This window comes from Bombina bombina, chromosome 1 (assembly GCF_027579735.1).
Source record: "Bombina bombina isolate aBomBom1 chromosome 1, aBomBom1.pri, whole genome shotgun sequence".
Classification (NCBI taxonomy): Eukaryota; Metazoa; Chordata; class Amphibia; order Anura; family Bombinatoridae; genus Bombina; species Bombina bombina.
Window position 1 is genome coordinate 1,553,341,602 of NC_069499.1, and position 7,809 is coordinate 1,553,349,410.

Genomic DNA, 7,809 nt, shown 5'->3' on the forward strand with positions numbered 1-7,809 from the left:
GGTCTGTAAAGAACTACTGTCTTCCAAAGAAATAGTAGTGTTTAACAAGAGTGGAAATGCTCCCATCCACCTTGGGGACTGTTTCCAACAAATCTGTATTATCAGCAGGTAAAGGATATACCTTAAACACTAAATAAATGCTATATAGAATGATTCAAAGAAAAGGTTAGCCTAAGAATAACTTGTAGATGTATTTTTTAAAGTGTCTTTAGTTGTTTAAATATTGATAGATTGTTTTTGTTTTTTTTACAGAATTAAAGGGATACAGTATATAACATGGGATGAGACTGAGGAGGGATCAAATATGTGTGTGTGTGTATACATACATGTGTGTATACATACTTGAGTGTATATATACATGCGTGTGTGTTTGTATATATACATGTGTACATATGTTTTGTGTCTACATAAGTATATGTGTATACACGTGTGCATACCTGTGTGTATATGTGTGTATGTGTATACACATGTGCATACCTGTGTGTATACATATGTGTGTATGTATGTACCTATGTGGGTGTGCAATGCATACATGTGTGTGTACATGTGTATACATATGTGTGTGTATACATACTGTATGTGTGTATGTATACATATGTGTGCTTGTATATAGATATGTGTGTGTGTATAGATATGTGTATATATACGTGTGTGTATACATATGTGTCTGTGTATACATGTGTGTGTATACATGTGTGTATATGTATACATATGTGCGTATATGCATACATATTTGTGTGTGTGTGTGTGTGTATATATATATATATATATATATATATATATATATATATATAGATAGATATGTGTGTATAGAAATGTGTGTGTATACACATGTATATACATATCTGTGTCTGTGTATGGATGTATGAAGGGTCGTGGGTGTAATATTTCCTGGGTGCCAGCAACAAAAGGGTGCATAAAGGGCAGACTAGCAGCTGCCCTGTTCATCCCAGTATAGGAGTCCTTGCCTAAAATGGAAACACAGGTTTCTCTGTCAAATATGAAAGTTACATGGTCACTGTCAGAGGCCAATGTGGTTGCTCTGCATTTGTGCTCTTGCGGATTAGTTAGCATGGATTAGAGGCAGTGACCATCTTTGCATAGTGGTTGATAATATTATCTGGAGGAGACGGGGGGTTGAAAATGATCTGCTTGGGGTGTCAAATACCCTAGGTAAGCCACTGCAGAAATGTTGCATTCTGGGAACAGGAAGCTCAGGGGTGGTGACTGAGCTGCTAGTGGGTGGGATCTTCACCTTCTAGCAATGAGGCTAAGCATGATGAGAGTGATGTGCTGTATTCCTAGCTCATTGTACCAGGGACACAAACAGAGGGATGAAGAGACAGAAGGGACAGTGGATATTGCATAGGATTCATCACGTTCCTCATATCAGGCTGCTAAACAATGCTAAATTATTATTGACTTCTCTTTGTCTAATATATACTTCCCCTTGTAGATATTTATCAGGGCAATAAATACATGGATATTGTAATAAAAACTGTTTATGCATAGTACATAAGCTTTTGAATACATACTTTTATTATTTATTTTATAAAATTACAACAGTTGTTGCACACAAAGATTTTTCACCTCTTATTTACTAAGGATTATTTAGGTGCATCATTGATACAAAATTGTTAAGCTCATACTTTCTTTACATTTATTATAGTTTATTGAAATAATATTCTACAGTCAAGCATTTCTCACTCACACACACACACACACACATATATATTGTTAAAAACACTGACTCCACTAAATGTTATTTATATGAACTCTGCCATCATAGATCCATAAAGTAAAAATGCAGCTAATCTTTCCTCTGTCCTAAACTCCTTCTATAGCAGGAGATGAAATTGCAATTACTCTAGCCCTGGTAGCTTTATACATCCTTAACAGAGGTTAAAGGGACAGTCAAGTCCAAAAAAACTTTTATGATTTAATTTTTTACAACTTTACAATTTACTTTTATCATCAATTTTGCTTTGTTCTTTTGGTATTCTTAGATGAAAGCTAAACCTAGGAGGTTCATATGCTAATTTCTTAGACCTCTAATCTGAATGCATTTTAACCACTAGAGGGCATTAGTTCATGTGTTTCATATAGATAACATTGAGCTCATGCACGTGAAGTTACCCTGGAGTAAGCACTGATTGGCTAAAATGCAAGTCTGTCAAAAGAACTGAAACAAGGGGGCAGTTTGCAGAAGCATAGATACAAGTTAATTACAGAGGTAAAAATTGCATTTCTATAACAGTGTTGGTTATGCAAAACTGTGGAATGGGTAATAAAGGGATTATCTATCTTTTTAAACAACAAAAATTCTGGTGTTGACTGTCCCTTTAAGCTGCTCTTAAAATAGAGGCTTTTGTGCTGGTACATTCATAAGTTAGTTGTGGTTAATGATAACCGTAGATGATATGCTTGATAATTAAATTATTGGAGTAAGCAAGTTAAAACAAGGAGACTATGCTCCCATGTCGGAGCACCTGACGCACGTTTCACAATAACCCTTTTTTTACTATTATTTTTTTGCCCCTTTTCTATAATTTAAATGTGGAAATTAAGTCTTCCAATTATAAGAATTAGAAGTGAACACCACAGACTATGCAAGCTCTGTTACATATCTGTACCTAATTGGTTTCAGCAGAGATAATCAGATAAGAAGAAATAAACAGTGACTAGCTGTATCGTCACTGTTTTTTTGCTAAATAAGTAAATAGGTGGAGTACGGCAACTTAGAGGGCCATTAAATACAGTAGAATAAATTAACAAGTGCATAATAAAAATACAATGCAATAACGCTTCCAATTTCAAATAAGCAATAGATTTTTTCTGACAAATTTATATTTTCCAAATTTGCCAGCCCCTTGTATCATGTGACAGCCATCAGCCAATCCCAGTCTAATGTATGTATATACACTGTGAACTTGTGCACATGCTCAGTAGTAGCTGGTGAGACAGAAACTATGGATATAACAAGACTGTGCACAATGTGATAATACAAGTAAATAGGACATTCTCATAAAGGTACAGGAAACCCAAACATTTTCTTTCACGATTCAGATAAAGGGGCCGATGTCTCAATGTCTGTCTGACTCCTGAATGCCGACAGCAAACGCTGCTTAACATTGCACAAGCAGTTATGGTGAACTGCTTGTGCAATGTCGCCCCCTGCGGCCGCTAGCAGGGGGTGTCATAGGATCGGGCGGATTGATGTCTGCAGCCTCAGAGGCAGCGGACCAGTTAAGGAGCAGCAGCGAGCCTGAAGGATCACACGGAAACAGGGACATCAGGGGCCAATTGGCCCCATAAAATACAGTTTTAAATAACATTCTAGTTTACTTCTATTATTACATTTGCTTCATTCTTTAGATATCCTTTGTTGAAGAAATAGCAATGCACATAGCAGAGCCAATCACAAGAGGCATCTTTGTGCAGCCACCAATCATCAGGTACTAAGCCTATCTAGATATGCTTTTCAACAAAGGATATCAAGAGAATTAAGTAAATTAGATAAAAGAGGTAAATTGGAATGTTTTTTAACATTGTATGTTCTGTCTAAATCATGAAATAAAACATTTGGGGTTCGTGTCCTTTTAAAGCTGCACGCTCTATCTGAATAATTCAAGTTTCATTTTGACTGTAGTGTCCATTAAAAAAACAAACAAAAAACAGCAAACAAGGTATTAATGCATTGTAATTGCAATTCTTTCACACTCATATGTTAATTTATTGCAAAACTTTCAAAAAAGATTGTAATAACGTGTTTACTGCCCCTCTGTGCGTATTTAAGTTTTGTGCTGCCCTAGGCACTCAAAATTACACCCCCCAGGTTTTAGGCCTTTTTTGGCCATAATATTTTTTTAGTTGCATTTCCAAAGTAAATTTTCATGTTCAAGTGTGCATGTGTGTGTGTTTATGGTGTGTGTGTAGTGCAGCGTGCATGTGTGGTGCAGTGTGCATGTGTGTGTGTTTATGGTGTGTGTGTAGTGCAGCGTGTGTGTGTGGTGCAGTGTGCATGTAGTGCAGCATGTGTGTGTGGTGCAGTGTGCATGTGTGTGTGTTTATGGTGTGTGTGTAGTGCAGCGTGCGTGTGTGGTGCAGTGTGCATGTGTGTGAGTATATGGTGTGTGTGTGGTGCAGTGTGTGTGTATATGGTGTGTGTGTAGTGCAGCGTGCGTGTGTGGTGCAGTGTGCATGTGTGTGAGTATATGGTGTGTGTGTGGTGCAGTGTGTGTGTATATGGTGTGTGTGTAGTGCAGCGTGCGTGTGTGGTGCAGTGTGTGTGTGTGTGTATATGGAGAGTGTGTGGTGATTATGGTGTGTGTAGTGCAGTGTTTGTATGTGTGTGTGTATGGAGAGTGTGTGTGATTCATGGTGTGTGCAGTTCAGTATGTGTGTGTAATGCAGTATGTGTGTAGTAAATGTGTGTAGTGGAGTGTGCATATGTAGTGCAGTGTGTGTAGTGAGTGTGTGTAGTGTGCGTATGTAGTGCAGTGAGTGTATGTGTAGTGCAGTGTGTGTGTAGTGCGTGTGTGTGTGCAGTGTGTGTATGTAGTGCAGTGTTTGTATGTGTGTAGTGAGTGTGTGTATTTGTGTGTGAATGTAGTGAAGTGTGTAATGCAGTGTGTGTATGTGTGTAGTGCAGTGTGCGTGTGTAGTGCAGTTTGTTTATGTATAGTGACTGTGTGTAGTGTGCGTATGTAGTACAGTGTATGTATGTGTGTGTGTTTTCAGTGAGTATGTGTAGTGCAGTATGTTTATGTGTAGTGAGTGTGTGTAGTGTGCGTATGTAGTACAGTGTATGTGTGTGCAGTGTGTGTTTTCAGTGAGTATGTGTAGTGCAGTTTGTTTATGTGTAGTGAGTGTGTGTAGTGTGCGTATGTAGTGCAGTGTATGTGTGTGTAGTGTGTGTTTTCAGTGAGTGTATGTGTAGTGCAATTTGTTTATGTGTAGTGAGTGTGTGTAGCGTGCGTATGTAGTGCAGTGTGTGTGTGTGTAGTGTGTGTTTTCAGTGAGTGTATGTGTAGTGCAATTTGTTTGTGTAGTGAAGTTTGTTTATGTGTAGTGAGTGTGTGTAGCGTGCGTATGTAGTACAATGTATGGGTGTGTTTTCAGTGAGTGTATGTGTAGTGCAATTTGTTTGTGTAGTGAAGTTTGTTTATGTGTAGTGAGTGTGTGTAGTGTGCGTATGTAGTGCAGTGTGTGTGTGTTTTCAGTGAGTGTATGTGTAGTGAAGTTTGTTTATGTGTAGTGAGTGTGTTTTCAGTGAGTGTATGTGTAGTGCAGTTTATGTGTAGTGAGTGTGTGTATGTATGTATATATGTGTGTGTGTGTGTAGTAGAGACTCAAAAAGTGCTGCCCCCTCAAATCTTCTGCACTAGGCAAGTGCCTTGTTTGCCTAGGCTAAAATATGCCCCTGTACAATCTGCTAGTGTACGTAAAGTTACTGATCTTTTCTTCCAGAAGATCAGCTGCTTCCTCCCTCCCACCTGGTGAGATAAGAAACGCAGACACACTTACCTAATGCTGAAGTCTGGGTAAGTCTGCCAGCTGCGGCTGCTACTGCTCATATTGTGACATGGACTTTGTTCTGTAGCTCAGAATGTTACATAGAGAGCATCTGACGTTACTGTTCAGTCTATGGCAGGGCTGTGAGATATCCCTTTCCTTATACAGACAATCATTCTACTTAAAGGGACACTGTACCCAAAAACTTTCTTTCGTGATTCAGATAGAGCATGCAATTTTAAGCAACTTTCTAATTTACTCCTATTATCAAATGTTCTTTATTCTCTTGGTATCTTTATTTGAAATGCAAGAATGTAAGTTTATATGCCGGCCCATTTTTGGTGAACAACCTAGGTTGTCCTTGCTGATTGGTGGATAAATTCATCCACCAATCAAAAACTGCTGTCCGGAGTTCTGAACCAAGAAAAAAAGCTTAGATGCCTTCTTTTTCATATAAAGATAGCAAGAGAACGAAGAAAAATTGATAATAGGAGTAAATTAGAAAGTTGCTTAAAATTGCATGCTCTATCTGAATCACGAAAGAAAATTTTTGGGTACAGTGTCCCTTTAAAGGGACATTCCAGTGAAAACTGAAGATTCTTTGTATTACACTTATATGCAGGACCGTCTTTAACACAGGGCAAAAGGGGCAGCTGCCCTGGGCCCAGTCTCTATTGAGGGGCCCAAGAGTCCTTTAAAAAAAAAAAAAAAAAAAAAAAAAAAAAAAATTTTTTTATGGTTCATACCAGACTGCTGATGTGACATGGGGAACACACACATTCAGTCCTAATACTGTCACAGTCAAAAGTACTCTGCTTATATATAACTGTGCCAGACCGTGCTGGTGTCATGTGACTTGCCAAGCTAGTGCCATGTGCTGTTTTAGATGTGCACTGTGCAGCACTGAATGCAAAGCCCTAACTCGGCATCCAGCCATTTCCCACTGCATCAGAAAAGGTCCTACTGGGGTTACCACTGTTACCAGTAACTGCTCTGGTGGTGGGGATTGTTTCTGGGTAGGGCTGACTGTGGGCGCATGCAGCAGAAAGCTGGAGCGGCAGGCACATGAGGATTTGAGCATCTGTGCAGCTGCATACACTGCTCTCTTCAGTCTTGAGGCTGTGTGACTCATCTCACACTGTATCCATGCAGCCTTGGACAGACAGCATCTAGTCTACTGGTCCCCTTAGCCCTGCTCTTTCTGCTGTGGCCCTAAGATCAACTAACTGAAGTTTGTTAGGGGAATAGTGCTTCGTAGAAAGGTGTCAGTGGGAAGAATAAGTGAGTGCACACACGCCCCTCCCCATGCAGCATTGTCTAGTTCAGGGTGAGAGGGAACTTGTTCCTAGCAAAGAAGCGACATGTGCTGGTGTGGCTGATGTATAGCGTCATGCTGATACTTCACACATTAATGTAAGGTTTATTTTTATAGTTTTTATTTTCTCTCTGGCTCAGATTTCACAGCTTCCCATAGTAGTTCTGCTGTTCCAGTCAGTAAACTTATATTTGTCTGCACTCCATGCTTCCTCCTTTACCTTGCTTTGCTCCTGTTGGCTGCCCTAAATCTCTTTAACCAGCTAACCTCACACCAGAATCACATTCAAAAGAATATTAAATGAATGCACAGTGGAGGAATTTATATATTTATTTACTTATTAGTACTGCTTAGGTCCAGTTTCACATATTGCATTTTTTTTTTTAAATGATTAGCCCAGCAGTGGATGATCCACCGCTGGGCTAATAATAATAAAAAACATTGATTTAGTTGTTTTTTGGGATGTTGGGGTGGAGAGCAAAATTGCATGGGGTGGAGGGGGGCCCAAGAAAATTTTTGCCCAGGGTCCAATCAATATTAAAGACGGCCCTGCTTATATGTGTGTGGCTATAAACATTCACAAAATAATAAAATGGAGGTTTTTGCTTATATGACTGACTCATAGGAATCTTATTGGTGACCCGCACCCCTTCTCTTCTTTACTGTTTAGGAATTATATTCGTAGTCAGTTTATTGCATATTACAAATTGAGAGTAAAACCGTAGCGCTCAAGTGAAAGCCTAATGTCCAATAGTATCTGAAGGTCGGATAGCACGGTTGGGCTAAATGCCTCACATAATAAACTTCTACAGGGCTCACTGAAAAACTCATGTCCTGGCGATCACTTGAGTGCTAACCCAGGAGCTGATCACGATCCTTTAGAAAAAATCTAATCATTTTAAACAGAAAACAACCATTGCATGGATAGCAGAGGGAGTGCTATTAGCGTGCTCATATCACTAGTGGGGAGTTAAAGGGAC